This window comes from Heterocephalus glaber, unplaced genomic scaffold (assembly GCF_053883595.1).
Source record: "Heterocephalus glaber isolate CG9 unplaced genomic scaffold, H.glaber_assembly_v1.0 deba00001577, whole genome shotgun sequence".
NCBI classification, from domain to species: domain Eukaryota; kingdom Metazoa; phylum Chordata; class Mammalia; order Rodentia; family Bathyergidae; genus Heterocephalus; species Heterocephalus glaber.
The window spans coordinates 1,922,751-1,942,295 of record NW_028258358.1 but is presented as its reverse complement, the minus strand read 5'-3'; positions in this window follow the sequence as shown (position 1 = coordinate 1,942,295).

Genomic DNA, 19,545 nt, shown 5'->3' with positions numbered 1-19,545 from the left:
GACTGTGGTGCCATTATGGTTTGGTGGACTCCACATAATGATCAAAGATTGTGTTGGGCAAAGGTATCGGAACCACCATATCAACTCTAGAAGTTACTCTTGCAGATTTTGCTTTATTTCAGGTAGTGAAGTATGAAAAATCATTAATTCCATTTGTTGACAGAAAAAAATTTACCTTATATATTATATTAATAAATCAAAGTTATTCATTGCTATGCTGTAAATGGGGAGAAATGGGTTAACATTCCCTAGTTCTAATTAATGTCTAGCATCAATAAGCAATCAAACATCACAGATAAACAACTAAAACAAAATCAGTAATTACCAAAAATTTCTTGGGAAAATTACAAGGACAAAAACATAAAATGGAACAGTTAAAACTTAAGATAGAAGAAAACTAATGTTTCTTAGTATATTTATACCACTAAGTATTTACTAAATACTAAAACATTGGATTGAAATATATCACTGATTATGGAAGTTAAATGACAAGTTTGCCTTATTCACCTTTTGATCACATGAGAAGTTTGATGAATATGGGGAAAAGTTGAGAACAAAGTTGAATACATATAATGATATATACTATTGTATTCTCATCTTTCATGCCCAATCTAACCCATATGAATTACAGCATTTTCCACTTTTGAAGTATTTAATTCTCAGATGTAGAAGTTTCTGTCATTTCTTTTCCTTTCCCTAGATTTCATCATTTTTGAATAATGTAGAGATCCCAGCATGGACCATCTTTGACATGTCAGAATGATTATTTCTAGAGAACTGTCAGGATAGATCAACTCTCATTCCTGTGTTAAAGCTTGAACTGGAGTATTTAATTCAAGGACTGCCGTTCTATGTTTGAGAATGTGACACTAAGAATCTAATGATAGATGTGTGATATACACCTGGAATTTAAATGATTTACCTTACGTTTGGAATCTGAGTATAAATGATACTAATTATATTAGTTATTGTAATAAATTAATACTAACAGTATTTTTGCATACAGTGATGGAATTTTTGAAACTTTGTAAATGGATGTTTTTCTTACAGCTTGTTTTGAATATTTGTGATATTATCCCCTTGTCTATGTTAAAATCAACCTAATGTATCTATAGTCTGTATTTCTTTGTTCATTATTCATTGTTCCAAAATATATTCATTAAAAATCATGTCACTTTAGAGCTATTTTAAATATTGTTTTAAACACTATACAAGTTTTAAAAATTATATTCTCCCTGTTTTCAAGATATCACATCCACCTACAGGATTTATGATATTACTACTTTCTAATTTCAAAAAACATCCAAATCAGCATTATCTTTGAAGTTTGTGGATTAATAAAAGTAGCACATTTGGATCTGAGCAGCTGAAGCAAGTGAATGAAGAATAGATAAAATTGGAACTAAATGACTGCTTTGTGAAAAACCTCTGAAAAGTGGTTATGCCCCTGTGGAAAAACAGAATAGTGGCAACAGAGTTGATTAAAGGAACTCAATGTTTTCTATCTCAACAAAGAAAAAACTAAAAACAGAGAAAAAAAATAATTAAAAGCTATTACTCATCTAGTATAAGTGGGGGAAAGCACTGAAGTTCAGTAAAACAGAAACTGGATCTCAGATTCTAGAGATCTGGTGAAGAACAGTTCAAAATTATACTGAATGTGAGATATTTTGTCAGTACTTAAAATGTTTTATATAAAAAAAAAATAATATTATTAAGAAATGGGCTAAAAGATAGATTATCAAATGGAAATATATTCTTTTAAGATCATGATACACGGTGTATTTACCATGGTTATTCTCTAGTAATTTTTGTTATGAAAAATTACTTTTTCATAGAATGGCTTTTATATTTTCATTATTAATATCTACTTATAATACATTAAAATAAAACATTTTTAAAAAGAAGAAAATAAAGTACCTTATATCGACTGCCCCACAGCCATAGTCTAGACCGATTTGTACATAAGAACACACTCCAAATGGGAAACGGTAAACAGAAGGCTGCTCACAGCCACATTAATAGGTACAGCTTTTGGTGCCTAGAAACACTACTGCCGTTCTCAGGCCTGAGCCCACTTGGGGAAGCTGTCAGGTAAAACATGTTGTTCCACATGGAAACCCAGCACATATTGTAGCTATCTCCATGTAGGCTACTGCTACACAGTACTATTTTGCCACAAATCAATTGCACACCATCCGGCTGCAATGAAAGGTGTACTCTCCTGGCTCCTGGAGTGGTCCATTTCCATGCCATACATAATGTGACAATTACTGATATGCATGGGTGGCTAGTCACTGCTGCTATGCAAGCTGCAGAATCACTTGAGCTATAGGGATGATTGAATCCTCAAACAGCTTCTGTGGAGTGACAGGCAATGCACTACATGCTTCCCTGCAAAGCACACTGCACCGCCTGCACTGCAAAGTTCACAGGGAAAGTGAATCACCCCCACATCACCTGTATGAATCATCCTTGTATCGCTATGAAAAAAGAACCCTAACCCCACTTCCCCATGTATAATATTCAAAATTTTTGATTACACAGCTTCTCGATTGTAGCCATTCTTTCTGGAGTAAGATGGAATCTCAGTGTTGTTTTAGTTTGTATTTCTCTGAGAGTCAGATGTATCTTGAGACCTTAAAGTTAAGGAAAATAAATGAGAGATACAAGCTTAAATAGTGCATAGATTCTCTTACATGAGAAATCCAAAGTATAAATAAAGATCAAAATAAAAGATACATAGTAAGAAACAGGAAGGTAGATCTTTTACAAATGGAAAGGGGAACATGAGATGGAGGGAATGAAACAGAGGACTGAGGAAAGGGACATAAATATAATCAAATTGTGTAAAGTGTATGACAAATCCCCTACAATGAATGTAATTATTATGCAAACATGAATGTAATTAAATAGAAAAAATAATCATAAAAATTATAAAAAGGTCTTGGATCACAGCTAAAAAAGCTACATAAAAGCTATACAATGGCAGACAACTAGAACAAAAGTCAATATAGCATTCTGAATTGTAAACCTAATTAATATTCATCTTCAGGAGAAATTTTCTTATCAAGAAAACTAACATAAAATTGGTGAGCAGAGTGTGGTGGCATATGTCTGTAATCCCACAATTTGGGAGGCTGAGGCAGGAAGGTCATTACAAATTCAAGGCCAGCCTGGGCTACACAGTGAGACCCTGTCTTAAACCCCCTCCCCCAAAAGAATTGGTAGAGACACCAAGTCCATCAATTGTACAAATATTAATGTAAAGACACAAGAAGTTTGAAAAAGCAATACAAAGTGAAGGCTGAAAGGAATACAGTAACTGCCTAGAAACAAATCCTAAAGAAAAGGTGATTGATTTTTGAAAAAAAATTTTTAAAGTTATAATGATGAACTTCAATGAAATACAAGAAAATATAGACAATTCAATGAAAATAGGAAAACAAGTTCATTATATATGTGAGGAATTCACCCGAAATTCTTAAAAAAAACCTTGCAGTTACAAATGCAAAAAGTCCAGTGAAAAGTACAGTTGAGTGCCTCAACAAAAGACTAGATCAAGAATTTCTGAACATGAAGACATCTTTTTTAGAAATCCAATGAGCTTTTTAAAAGGAAGCAAAAAAGACCCAATGCATGAAGATATTACCTGAAACATTTGGTAGCAATGAAGCAGGGGAATAGGGCGTGGCTGACCAGCTGGGGAAGTAGATGTAACCTGCTACTTACAAAATCCCAGGTGCAGAACAGTTCCTAAAGTCCTGCTTGCAGATTTCTCAGGAAAACTCAAGCAAGTTTCCCATAGGACTGCCTAAGTCTGATGCCAGCCTGAGAAAGGGAAAACAAAAACGGACAGTGGACTTCGAGATTTTTGCCACTGTCCTCTGCTGTTTCATGTAGCTGGCTCTTGCCCTGTAAAGTGTACTTTCCTACTTTTTATTTGGCCCAAAATTGCTCTACCTGCCTTTAATATAGCAAAACCTTACTACCATTTTCCTTGTGTTGACCAATTATTTTTTCAGGACAGAAAGAACCTAGTAATCACCTCCAAAGGGGGATTACCAGCACCCACAAACCTGGAAACAACATGAGATCAAAAAAAGTTCAAATTATGGGTATTTCTAAGAGAGAGAAGAAGGAAGAGTTTAAGAAATAAGAAAAAAAAATCTAAAAGAATATAAAAAGTATATGAGACTTACAGGGCAGCGCTAAATAAATATTCAATTTATGAGTATTCCTAAAGGAGAAAAGAAAAAGAAAAAGGGAGATTAAAAACCTAAGCAAGAAACATTGAAAACTTCCTGTGTCTTTGGAAATATGTAGATATTCGTGTCCAGTAGGCCCAAAGGACCACGAATAGACTTGATGAAAAAACAAAACAAAACAGCATATTATGTTCCAACTATCAACAATTCAGGATAAAGAATTATAAATATAGCAAGAAAAAACTGCTTAGTGATATTTAAGGGAAACTTTATAATGTCACAGGAAATATGAAATATTATATCACCCAATCTGTTAACTGTGTGATAGGCTGAGTTCTTGTTCTCTAGAAATCACAGAATGAGTCCTAGGAATGATGGAGGTTAAAAGTAGGAAGCTGTTTATTGATAGGAAAGCTCCTGAGGGGCAAGAGGGGTCCCAAGTGGGTAGCCTAAGGACCCCAATTTACAGAGAAGTCTTATAGGATGAAGCCCACATGGGTACAATGTGGGCCACAGCCATGAACATCCAATAAGGTTACAAGTATAGTCTCTTATGTAATGGTGGTACAATTGGGAACCAAGGCACGTAGCAAGTATGGATGGAAAGAACAGAGATTCTCCTAGGAGGTGGTGGGTCCAGAGGTCTCTGGTCACCCCCAGGGTGGTCATTGCCTATCTATACTTTGGTAAGCCCAGTTCTTTGAAGAAGTATGTGGGTCTGGTCATCTTGTCTCCATCTTGAGGCCTGGTTTTCAGTCAATGTGCAGCTGTAGTGTGTTTGACCTTTGTCCTGGCCCTCTTGAGGATTTAGCCCTATCTGACTGCCTATGACATTTCTACCTAGCTCATCTATCTATAATAATTTTATCAACCTTAAGTGTAAATGGATTAATTTGCTAATTAAATGATTTTTAAATTGCCTTGATAGCTAAACAAAACACACACAAAACCAAAAATAAACAAAAGCAAAATTCAATAATATTCTGCCTATAAGAAATTCACTTGGCTCATAAAGATAAAACAGACATAAATTTGATGGAGGGAAAAATATTCTACAAAAATGGAAAGCAGAATCAAGCAGACATGTTACTGGGTTTGGGGGTGCTAGAGTGCCTTTCAAAGATGTGGTTTCTAGGTCCTTTCTGTCTTGGATAAAATATTGAACAAAACAAGCATAAACAGTGGCACTGTTTTATGTTTATTAAAGATAGGAAAACAACTAGAAGAGTAGGGGGGAAATGGGCCTGGATAGTGAGTTTGGACCAAGTTTTAAAGAGGGAGAAAATAGGGGAAGAAAAAATAGAAATAAAAAAAATGCACGCTACAGTGTAGAATGGATTATCATGAGGAAGCATGATAGTGAGCTCTTAAAGACAACTGTCATTCATGGTAATCTCATATCCAGTGAACTGTTGACACAAATTCTATTTTCTTTACAATTTAATTAACTATTGTTATGATTTGGATCTTAAATATCCTCCAAAGGTTCGTGTGTTAAAAATTTGATCCCCAGATAGTGAAAAGTTTAAGAGTTGAAGTCTGGTTATAGGTTGTACATCATGGAAGCCATGCCTTTCAAGAAGAGGTTGAAGGGAGGGCTGGGCAAGGGTGAAAAATAAGAACCAAGAGAGATTATGTAAAGGCGCAAATTTCCAATGATGAACGTCATTATATTGTACACCTAAAATGTACCAATGATTAGAATGAATAATTGATAATGCAAAATAGGAAGAAAAGGTCCAAAGGGGTAGGGGTAGTGGGAGGGGCAGGGGAAAGGAAAGAAGGGAAAGGAAAAATGCTGAGAAATGGAAAAAAATGGAAATAAAGTCTTTGTAAATAGGGGAGGGTGGAGGGGATGAAGGAAGAGCTAGGAATGGGGAAAAAATAAGAACCAAGATGCATTATGTAAAGGTACAATTCCCAATGAGAAATGTAACTGTGTTGTATACCTAAAATGTACCAATGAAAGAATTTAACCAAAAAAAAAAGAAGAAGAAGAAGATATTGAGACCTTTATCCTTTCCTGGCTGTTGTCAGGTGGCAACGTTCTTCACTACGCTCTTTTACTACGATGTTCTTTTTGCCTTATCATAAATCCAAAGTAATAAGACCAAATAACCATGGACTGGAACCTCTAAAACCATGATCCTGAACAAATATTTCTTCTTTTTAAGATATTTATTTATTTCAAATATTTTGGCACAGTGATGGAAAACTGACTAAGCATACTTATGCATACATGTGTAGTATGTGTGTTAGAGTTCAAAAACAAAAAGAAGCAGTAAAAGATATATACTAAAAGATTTATCATAAAAAAATTAGAAGATGAACTGATTAAACAAGTCTTAATTTCTTGGAGTAGCTAACTAGGCAAGCTTGGTTAGATAACTTCAGATGATAGCCTTGGCAATCTGATACAACAAAAATTATTACAGTGTACAAACCCCTACATAGTTAATTAAAATTTTATTTCAATTTATTTTTATAGAATAAATGCTTTTCCATATATCTTCTCTTGCTCAATAATATTATTTAACATTCATTCATGTTGGTACTTACGGTTGGCATTTGCTTATTATTATTTGAATAAGTCATAACATTTTTCAGGTTTATGTACATTTGGGTAATTTTCCATTTTGGATAATTGCAAACCATGCTTCTATGAAGATTTTTGATTCATATCTTGATCCATATGAGCACAAATTCTTGTATGGTATGGGACTAAAAAACAATTACTGTCAAAGGACATGCACACATTTTATCTGACCAATATGGAAGAAAAATTATTCTTATACTTATTTAAACAGTAAGAAAGACTCTATTCAAGACTATTGCAATAGAAAAGAAAGATGGAGCTAACTCCAAATATGTTATGGAAAAGTGAAAATTTATAGTTAAAAACAGAGTGAGAGAATTAGTTAATGGACATCAAAGGTGGGGTATTCTTGCCACTCTTACCTAACCTGATTCTTACTAAAGACTTCCAAATAATTTACATAGCAAGAATGAGAGATAAGTTACTTCATCAGATAACAGAGGGGATCAGACATCAAGGGAGAAGGATGTTCTTGCTAAAATGCCTAAAATGCAGAATTCTTGCTAAAGGCAAAACAATGCTGAGGTCTAGTTGAGAAGATTCTGAGGATCCTAACTAAAGTTGGTTCAAAAAGAAAAGTCTGTCACCAAATAATGCCTAACTTTTCCAAAAATTAGTATGTCAATTAACACTTCTCTACAGCAATGTATGAGAATGTACTTTGTTCAACAAACTGAACAACAGCCAGGCATTCTAGTACAATATGACTATCCCTTGTCTGAAATGCTCAGGACCAGAAATGTTTAAGATTGCAGAATATGTTGAATTTTAGCATATTACATAAATTTTCACCAGTGGAGTATCACTAATTATGAAATCTGAAACTCAAAATTGGGAGCTTTTAAAAAACAATCCTCAAAGAGTTTCAGATTTGGATGTATTTAGGACTTTGGAGTTTTGGACTAGGAATGCTCATCCTTTTTAATTAATGTGGGTCTACTAGTACATCACTGTGTTTTCTTTTTCTTGATTACTTGTAAGCATGATGAATTTTCATGTCTATGGGTCATTTGTCTTTCCCTTTATTTTTCTTTTGATGTAACAACACCTAAAATAATCTCTTCTAACTACCTTAAAATATCCAATGGGCTGGCAATGTAGCTCATCAGGGCAGTGTCTGCCTGGCAAGCATGAGTCCCTGAGTTTGATTTCTGGTACCAAAAACTATAGTAAAATAAGTAAAATAAAATAAAATATCCAGTGAGTTATTATTAGCTATATTCACTGTTGCTTTTATCTATCTGTAAATTTTACCCATTAAAGAATCTATCTCCATCACTCCAGCCTGCTCTTACCACCCATCTGAAACCACTATCCTATTTGCAATGTCTAAGACATTAACTTTTTATATTCCACACATGAGCAAGGTAAAGTGGTATTGCCTTTCTGTTCCAGGATTATTTCACTTAATTTAATCATTTCCAGTTCTGTGCATATTGTTGTAAATGATAATATGACATTCTTGTAAGTGGATGAATAGTATTCTATTGTATGTATACTGCAATTACCTTTATAAATTTATCTGTTGAATAAGCAGTTCAGATTTTGCTTAGAATACCCCCTTTTACCCCTTAGTATTAATATGAGGCTTTGGGGTCTTACAATTTACTATATATATTTTCACTAAATAGCTCTGTATTTACCTCTAAACCCTCTCCTTCTATTGTGCATCCTGTTATGGACTAATTCTTGATGTCCCTGAAGGCTTCATGTGCTCATAGGTGGGGCTTTTTGGAGGTGGCTGGATCTAGGGTGTGTGATGGTGGGATTAAGGATGTGTGTTAACTAAATTGGTTTAGCATAGTTCTGGCTGTGGATAAGGGGAACCTCACCCTGGGTGTGAGTGGAACCAATCAATTGGTTTGTAGCTTGGATGGAATACACAGTGAGAAAGGGTAGGCAGACTTGCTTCTATTGCTTGCTGCTTGCTGCCTTCTTCCTACTCTGCCTCACCGTGAGATGTTTCTCCTCTGTGATTCCCCTCTGCCATGCTACCCTGCCTTGGAGCCCGCTGCCTATGGACTGAAACCTCTAAAAACTGAAATAAATCTATGAGCTGAAATAAATCTTTCTTCCTTTAACTTTGGGTGTCAGGTATTTTGCCTCAGAAACTACTAAAGTAACTGAGATATATCCTTTGGAAATATGTGCAGAAAATAATTCTTTAAAAGAGTGTCTTGCAGGTTTCAGAATCTATGAAAGGGTTAGAAAATGAGAACTCTAAACCAGAACATCTCTAATCACATTTCCCTAAAAAACTTAAAAGAGATTTTCTTTAAAAGTTCTACATTTAAGCAACTATAAAATATCAGCTGTCTGTCTTATTTAAGTATCACTTTGTATTTAGAAATTACAGGGTTTTTTTCAGGGTATTTGATATTTTCTTCATTAGTGTAATCAGTTATAGACCTCACTGCTCTTCTATGTGATTCAGTTAAACACAACCATCAACATTGTCACTTTTGTTAAATAATTGAAAATTTTTGTAGTGTATTTTGGGATCTTCTCTCCAATAATACTGTGGCTGAACTTTACATATACTAGGTAAAGATGTCTAAAAGAGTACAGTAAGGTCAAGTGCAAAGGAGAGAAACAAACGATATTATTACTAAAGTCACAAAGGTAGAAATAACAAGACAATTTGAGGTGACTGAAAAACTTAACCAACTCTCTAAAGTGTTAAGGATTAGATAATCTACAATTTTTAAATCATTGAAAACAAGCAATCTTACCCTAAATAATTCAAATCTGGTAGTATATACTTACTCTGATATTTATTTCGTAAATGGTTTTGCTATTAAGATTTTAAATGTCTGTATAATTATCATTTTGTCTCTAATACATATTTAAATTTTCATACCCTTAATTTTAATCATTTAAATTTTCCAGTGGGAATTTTTTCTTTTGACAAAATAGATCTCTCTTTTAATGATGGGAATTGGTATAAAGCAGGATTTGATTAATAGAAATCCACCCTCCATTAAACAATCATGAAATGTTTCTAATCTGTTAACAGAGTTTTGGGTAAGCCATTAGAAATATAACTGTGTTTAGTATTTGTTATAAATTTATATTTCTTGCATTTCCAACCTATTATAAAATAACTAGAGTCAATTTACTTTAAAAATGTGAAAATAATTATTTTGTTTCAAAGAGAATTATTATTTCTCCTATGAACTATTGTAAATTTAAATGACTCAATAAATGAACATGCCCTCTGGTAATCATCTTACTTGCTTCCACTCTCTAAGAATATTAGATTTTGTTATAATGAGGAAGATGGCCATCTAACACATTATTTGCAAGAAGTAGCAATAAAGTATCTTTGAATGAAAAATGTCCACTGTCATATATTGGGGATTTTCACATTAAATTTAAATGGGGACTTATCAGTTAACTGATAAATAAAGGCATTAAATATATATCTTAACCTGCAGAATTAATTTAAAGGTAATTGGATCTCAACAGGGTGCCTTTAACCATAGTTAATTACTATTGTAATGTAGAGTTACAATTTCACTGCATTTTTAATAAGGGTCCAAACTACCTTTGGAATTTGGCCCCTTGTGGCTCTTCACTAGATATTTAAATCATTTTCTAATGGCATGCATTATAAGGGGTTTAGCCACTAAGGCAAAAATCATTAATCCTTCCACTTTCATTTACATGGCTTCTTGTTTCTAATCACTGCTTTTCTTTCCAGCCTGCTTGAACAACTTATTTTTTTTCTTTTAACGTTTACACCCTAAATAAACTTTGAGAAAATACTTATGGCTAACATTTTAGTCATTCTTTTATATATTCAAATTGAGTTGATTTTTGCTCAAGGCTTTATTTCAATAAAGAGATAAAAAACAGGAGGAAACTAAGCTTTCTCATCACTCATTAGAAAATACTCTCTATGATCATTTGGGCTGTTTCTATCTTTTAAATAAAACAAAGAAAAGGGATAATGTGAGGGTAGATCTGGTTTGTGAATTCCTCAGTATTACATGATTTTGTGAGGCCAAAGAAGATAATCTTACTTTTGTAACTTTCTGAAAATGTGTTTCCTGAGATAACATTGTGGAGGTTCCTTGAAGGACTTAGAAAGTGTTATGTGCCCCATAGCCTCATGTAGTTGTACATGGGGCTTTTCAGAGGTGGCTGGATATAGAGTGGCTGACGTTGGGACTGAATCGTGGTACAATGTTAGGATTAAGGGTATGAGTGCTACCCAAAGGGTGGATAGACTGGATATGATATAAGGGACAGAAAGAGATTTGTTGCTTGTCACTTGCTACTAGTCACTTGCTTTTGCTGTCTTCTGCCTACAATGAACTATTTCTCCTCTGCAAGGCCCCTCTGCCATGCACCCTGCCATGGAGCCAGTCAACTATAGACTGAGACATCTACAAAGTGTAAGTCAAATAAGCCTTTCCTTTTTTAACTTTGCATGTCGCATTGTTTTATCTCAGCAGTGAGAAAAGTAACTAAGACAGAAAATGTCTTCTGCAAGTCAGACTTTGTGAAAGTTAAGCTTCATTAGCTTTGCAGTGAGTTTGTCTCTGTGAAAACAAGTTACTTTTGCCTCTACATTTTTTCTGTGTGACAAAATCTAACTTACATAAAGTGAGTAAATACAAAAATGCTGTCAATATGAAACAGTAGCAATTTTGTTTTGATTTCCATGTGAATTTGATCAAAAAGTTCATAGTAGTTTTATTTGATTATTCAGTTCATTCTTTTTTATTTTCCTGTACCAGGAATTGAAGTCAGGACTTTGTTCTTGTACGGCAGGCAGCCACACCACTAATCAATTAGTTCATTCATTTTGGAGAAACAAAAATGCTAGCAGCCCCATACATACAAATTTTATCAGTATAGTCAGAACAGGAAGACTGGAGGATTACTGACCTCTTTTAATCCTAGCTTCTGCCTTTTTTTGTGCTGTGGTGATTTCCATTCAGTACCTGTGTACTTTTTAAATTATGTTGAATATTTCATTGTGAAATAATGTTCAACATAATGATTTGATATAGGTAGATATTTTGTAATAATTATCACAGAGTACTCATACTTGCAGGACTTGTTCATCTTATGATCAAAACTTTATACTCTTTGACAAGCATAATACTTTTCCATTCCTCTATCCCCTTCCCTTAGCAAGCATCTTTCTCTTTTCTGCTTTTATGCATTTGAGTATTTTTAAGATTCCACATATAAATGAAATCAGACAATATTTATCTTTCTATTTCTGGATTATTTCACTTGGCATATGTTCTTCAGATTTATTCATATTGTGTCAAATGGTACAATTTCCTTCTGTTTACATACAGAATGGTATATATATGCCACAGTTCCTTTATCCACTTATCCATCAGTGGACACTTAGATGTCTTCTTGTCTTGGCTATTGTGAATTATGCTACATTAAGCAAGAAGGTGAAAATATCCTTTTGAGTTATTATTTTCATTTACTGTGGATATATATATATATATATATATATATATATATATATATATGGCTCTATTATTAATTATTTGAGAACCTCCCACTAGTTTCCATAAAACCTAAACCAGCTGTGTGTGGTGGTACAAACTTGTAATCCCATCACATGGGAGGCAGAGGCAGGAGGATTGCCATGAGTTTGAGGCTACCCTGGGCTACATAATGAATTTGGGGCCAGCCTGTACTACAAAATGAGGGGAAAAAAAGCTAAATCAACATTCTTATGAATGGATAAAGAAGATGTGTTTTTTTATTCAATGGAGTACTACTCATCAATAAAGAAGGATGCACTGCAGACATTTATAGCTAAATGGATGCACCTAATGACCATATGGTTAAGTGAAATAAATTGGACACATGTGTGTAAGTATCTCATTGTTTCTCTGGTGTGAAAAACTGAAAGTGCAAATAAGGACCAAGATGTACAACAGATATTATCAAATAGGAAGAAAATTTTCCAATGGGAAGGGGAACAAGAGAGGGAGGAGAGGGAAAGAATGGAAGATAAAAGAAAAAGACAAGAAAAGAAAGAAAAATGGAAAGAAAGCTCTTGTGAATAACAAAGGGAAGAAGGATAAAAGAGAGGGAAGGGGAACAGAAAACATATGAACCAAGATACATCATGTACAAGTACAAATTCCATATGATGAATGTGATCATTATGCATATCTAAATTGTACCAATAAACTTATTTATTGATTTAAAAACAGTGTCAAATGTTCCCTTTTCTCCATTACCTTGCCAATATTTGTTATCGTTTATATTTTTGTAATAGTCGCCTTAGTGAGGTGATATTACATTGTGGTTTTGATTTGTATTTTTAGATGATTAGTAATATTGATCACCTTTTCATATATCCATTAGCCATTTGTTTGCATTTTTTGTGAAAAAAGAAAAATGTCTATTATGATCTTTTGTCCATTTTTAGTTAGGTTATTTATTTGTTTAGTTATTTATTGCTATTAAGTTGTATGATTTCTGTGTATATTAGATCTTAAAACTCTTGACCTATGCTATGTCAAAGGACATGATAACCCCATAACTAAAATCATAATCAATAGTGAAGGGCTTTTTCTCTAGAATGAGGAAAAAGCACAGTGTCATTCTCATCATTTCTATTAAACACAAAACAAGAAATAATAATGAGAGCAATTAGGCAAGAAATAGAAATAGAAGGCAAACACAATTATAAAGAAAAAATTAAATTCCTTTGATTTGCAAGTTGATATGACCTTTTACATAGGAAATCTTTAACATTCCATTAAGAGAGTTAGAACTATTAAATTCAGTAGTTTCTGTATATAAAATAAATATAAAACTTAGTTGCTTTTCTATACACTAACAGTGAGATATGTAAAACATAATTTAATAAAAATCAACATTTATAACAGGATCACAAAGAATCCAATAGAAATAAGTTTAATAAAGAGATACCATATGAATACTGTATGACATTGATTACTCTGCAAATTTTAAGACATTAATGAAGAAAATTAAAGAAGATACAAATGAGTAGTAAGATATTCCATATATGTAGACTCGAGGAATTAATATAGCTAAAATGTTAATATACTCAAAATTACCTATAGATTCATTGCAATCTCATTCAAAATTTCAATGTAGCATTCACAGATATAGAAAAATAATCCTAACATGCATATGGAATCACAAACATCCTAAGTAGTCAAGGCAAATTTGAGAAAGAAATATAAAGCTAAGAACACCAAACTCCTCGATCTGAAAATATATTAGAGTTTTGGTAATCAAAACAATATGGTACTGCATAAAAACAGACATTGCCCAACAGAAAAAAATAGAGACTCTAGAAATAAACCCAAACATACATGATCAACTAATCTTTTATAAGGATTTTGCAATTGCACTACAGGGAAAGAAAAATCTCTTCATTAAAAATGGTTAGGAAAACTGGATATCCTCACCAAAATAATGAAATTTTCTTATTGTATAATTAAAAATTGACTTAAAATAGGAGAAAAACTTGACTATAAGACCTGAAACCATGACTCTTCTATAAGAAAGCATGGTGAAAAGTCCTCTTGACTTTGCAATGATTTTTTTGGATATGATATCAGAAGCAAATCAATGTATATAAACATACAGAAATAAGTAAATGGAACTACACAAAGCTAAAAACTAGCAAAGGGACTGGAATAAGCAACAAAATGAAGACAATTTATATAGTGGGAAAATATAGGCAAGTCATTTATCTTAACTTTATTTATTTAATGATGAAAGTGATAGATCTGCTACTTACTTTTAGTTCTCAATTCATCCAACTGTCCTTTTTTGGAAGTGCATATTGCAAGTACCTCTGAGCCATCATTTTGTCCATTGCCTCCATAATTTAGTACACATAATATCATGTAGCATTGATTCTGATTTTTACCATCTTTAAAGTTTTGTGTTGTAATTTAATGTACAAATAGAATTTTTCTGTGAGAATTGTAAAGACAAGAATAATTAAAAGAGGCTAATTCATCTTCTTAAAGACAGACTTCTCACCGATTCTTTTTCTTAGAGCATGTGATTTATGAAATTTAAAACTTTTTTCTTCCATATATATATATCCTTTTGAAAACTTGTATTCTAAAACATGAAATATTCATTTTTTTTCTCTTAAAAAATCCAATATACCATCTTCAAAATTAACAGGTAGTACCAGGTAAAGTTTGGATGATCTGTGGTTGATAAATGGTGCTTGACTACAGTACTAGTTACTGTTGAAAACATGTATTAATGGGTTGTATCTATTGCTAAAAAGGGCAAGATTTCTTTGTCTTTGCAATCTTTAGCAGAAAACCTTTGATGTACATCACATTCTTGTTTAACATTTATTCTGTAATAAAAGTGCAACTTAGAGAGATAAAATAATATAGCATCTGCAAAGTCCCTGTATTCTTCTTTCCATTTATCATAGCCCATCCTGAAGGTAACCACTACCTTGGTTTTTAGCAGCATAGATAAAATTTACCTGTTCTTATTTATTTGTTTGCTTCAGGTCATATATGCATGTACACTAATGCCTTGGACTTCTTTTCTTTAAGCTTATCTCAGTGCCATTCATTAATTTTGTTTTTATAGTTATAAATTGCTCAGTCACATTGGTATGATGTATTCTATGACTCTTTTACTTATGTGCTTATTCTAAAGCTACTGAACTTGTTTACAACAGTTACTAGTTTGGGGCTATTAGCAATAGTCCATTTAAACATAAAACTACCTATCTTTTGGGCTGGCGATTTAGCTCAGTGGTTTCACTGCTTGCTGTGCAAGGGCAAGGACCCGAGTTTGATCCCCAGCACCAAAGAAAAACAAAAAAGAAAAGAAAGGCGCGGGGGATTTAGCTCAGTGGTTTTGCCACCTGCTACGCAAGCACAAGGACCCGAGTTCAATCCCTGGTACCAAAAAAACAAAAAAACTACCTATCTTTTAATTAACACATGGGGACATTTCATTTGATTATGTACTTAGGAATAGAATTATTCAGTTATAAAATATATATGTGCTCAATAGTAGTAGAAAATGGCAGTGATACTGTAATTATTGGTATCAATTTATAATACAATCAGTGTATGAGAGTTCCATTTGCTCTACTCTATGGCCAACACTGTACTTTCTCTATTTTGTATTTATTCATTCCGGTAGGTATATAGTTATATCTCATTGTAGTTTCAATTTGCATTTGAAGATCATTAATGAAGTTGGATAACTTATCACATGCATATGGTACATTTGAATACCCTGTTTTATGAAATATTTCAATTTTGCTTAGATTTCTTAAATTGCTTGTTTCTTGATTTGTACATGTTTATTTATTCTGGTTTTAAGGTCTTTGTATTTTTGTGTCAGGGACTTTTTTTTTTTTTGGTACCAGGGATCAAACTCGGGACCTTGCGCTTGAGAGGCAGGCGGAGGAACCACGGAGTTAAATCCCCAGCCCAGGCCTTTGTATTTTTATGACTTGTAAATATAGCAATAATTATTTATTTAATGTAAACTAAATTCATGTTTTAAAATTTGTTAGTATTCATTATGATGATTATTGTTATTGATAATACTCATGTTTTACAGGATTATAAAATTCTGCCTTCTGAAACAATATTTCACAATTTTCCAATTAAATCTTGGTCACAATTTTAAGAAACAAGAGGGTTTCTGGAACTGGTATATGGTATCACAATACAAATGCCTTTATTTGAAAATTCACACATCACATAACTATTAATATTTTTATAGAACTTTTTTGTAGGATAGAAAGAAGTTATGAATTATAATAATAATTTAATAATATTCTAATTATATTTTATTATATGGGCTTAGAGCTGTTTCTTTTAAATCAAGCTGAATAGAAAATATAGATTTTATTCTAGATGGATTAGGGAAATACAATAGAGTAATAATGTTATTTCTAAATTGTATTTGAAAATATAGCTATAAGCAATGAGTTCATTAATATGCACTGTTTTATTGTTTCCCTGCTAGAATAACACTGTCAGTACATCCAAGTCACAATTTTTATGAACAACTAGGTCATGTTCATTTAGGGTCATTTAAAAGATGTTAATATAGATTCCCTATAGCTAATACCAAATTACCATAAAAACATATATGAAATCAATTAAATTGTGAGTAGTGAAATAAATGAAAAGAAACCTACATATTTTAAATATACATACATAACCCTAAAGAATTCCTATCTGGTTTCTCTTGGGTTATATAAGTGTAAATATATAGATAGATAGATATGATTTTAACAGAATAAATTAATTTTATATGTTGTACATATAATACATGTAATATAAGTGTATATGTGTACTAAGTTGCACAATTAAAAGACATGAGACATGTGCTGTGAAACTATTATTTTCATCATAGTGACTATTGTGAGAATAGCAAAATGGTCCAAGTTTCCAATTCAAGAGAGCTGACATAGCATACATGTTGGTTTCCTGCTCATACTAAGATACCACTATAATGGCAACACCCATTTACACAAAGGAGAGAAGTTACTCTAACAGCGAGTAGGAAGAATCATAAATGCCTGAGACAGATCTCAGGACTAGAAGTCATACAAAATCAAGCAATTCATGAATATAATAGAGAAGAAGCCACTGTCCAGGGTCTGCAGTAAAATAAGAAGAGATCCCAGAGAAACACATTTCAGAGCCAGGTGGATAGATACTGATGAATAGATGAAAAATGGTGAGAAACAGAATTTCTGTCCAGAGTGTATGTGCCAATCACCAGTAGCCTTTCTTCAACTCCTCTTTACTATTGCCTTCTGCAAACATGATCCACACCTCAAAGGTCACTGAGAACTTGTTTTCTTTCTGTGCCATGCGAAAGAAGGTTTTATCTCTAATGAAAACGAGTGCCTCAGATTTGGGCAGCACAGTTTCCCGGGTCAGGTATTGGCCCAAGCAAGCACAGAAGTCTTGTCTTCACAGCTTCATGACACTGTTCATTCTCCCCACATTTGAGTGTCTTAGACCTTAAATTGTACCTCTATGTTCAGAGCTCCCTTCCAACTTTCCTTTCCACAAAGAAAGCAGATTAACAACCCAGCAGCAGAAGAAACCCAGATCCTTTGTCTCAGTTTGTATTTCATTTCTTCATTTATAGTAATATAAATTTGCAGTTAAAGACTTATACAAAAATGAAGTTATTAAAGAAAATGTCAAGATAAATAAAACAGTTGTCCTTATGATAAATTATAATTATGAAGAGAGCATTTAAAAACATTCTAATTGTCATTTTTAGGGAAAGTTAGAAGATAATGTCAATTAAACTATTTTAAAATATGTGAAAAAGAAAGTATCAGACAAAAGAAAGTCATCTTCTATGACAAATATGATGAATAAACATTAAAATTCTAAAAAGAGGATAAAATCAAAGTTATCAAGGAAAGCTCAGGAAAGAGCAAAAACAATGTGTACTTGAATATGACAGAATATCAATCCATCACTTTCAATTTCTGAAGTGAATGTCTAAAAAGTTAGTTCAGATTAAATTGATCAAAATAAATAATTAAGACAAAATCTTTCCTCACTGAAAAAGATGTAGACTGAAGATCTGTGCACAATAGTGAGCAAGATAAATGATTAGAAAATCCACAAAAAGAGTCATTCTCAAGAAGTTTAAGAAAACCTTAAAAATTTGAACTAAAATAATTACCAGCAAGGCAAAAGATCAGACTGGTATCAGACTTCCACCATCAATATAAAATATAAGAAAAATAATGAACCAAAGTCTTCCAACTTTTGAAAAGACAATGCTCTGGATCTCAATTTCTATAGTAAGTCAATTTACCAATTAGTTACAAGAGTAACATTAAGAAAATTTTAAAAAATCATCTCTCAACCTATAAACTTACAGTCTATGTGTCATTTCTGACAGTACTTGAGGACATAGAGAAGAAAAATATGAGAAAGTTTAGCAAAAAACCCACAAAACTCTAAGTCTTCATGTATGGGGATTCAGAAAACACATTTTGTTATCTCAAGCAGGTACTATCCAAACAATAATCTTGATAAAGTGAAACTATACCAGGAAATGTAGTTTCAGTGCACTGAGGATGTGGGATGATTTTCCATTTATATACACTAGGATTACAAGATGGATAAATATGAGGGGTAGGCAAAGCATATCATTCTTTTAAAAATAATAAAAGAATTGATGCTTCTATAAAAACAGTTGAAAAATGGTTCAGTATGAAGTAACCTATCCTATGAAAAACTTTTGAACAATTGATGGAGAGCAGCAAAAAATATTGCATTTTACCTTGGTATTAGAAATGGTATTTAAATGCACAGTATTTTTGGTATGTAAACTCAGGGCTATTGAATTGTGTCAAGATGTAAGCCCCCTGAGGATACGGGCATATTTTGTGTGTTTGTTTTCATGTTTTGTTCTCTGCTGAATCTGCCTAAAACAGTTTCTGATATTTAAAATGCAGAATGAAGATTTATTGACTAAAAGAATGACAGGTAATCTTACTATACTACTCGACTGTTTAATAAAAAATCTGTTTAAAGTACATGGAAAATGGAAACACATTTTAAGTATATTATACTTTGTTGCAAAAGCAGTCAGTAAAACAAATCATGTGATGGCACAATGATAATACTCTTGTCAAAAATATGAGATAAATATAAACTATTATTTAAGTGATATTCGAAGTCAAATACTTTTTCATTACAGAGCACAAATAGCTAAATTTACAATTATTGA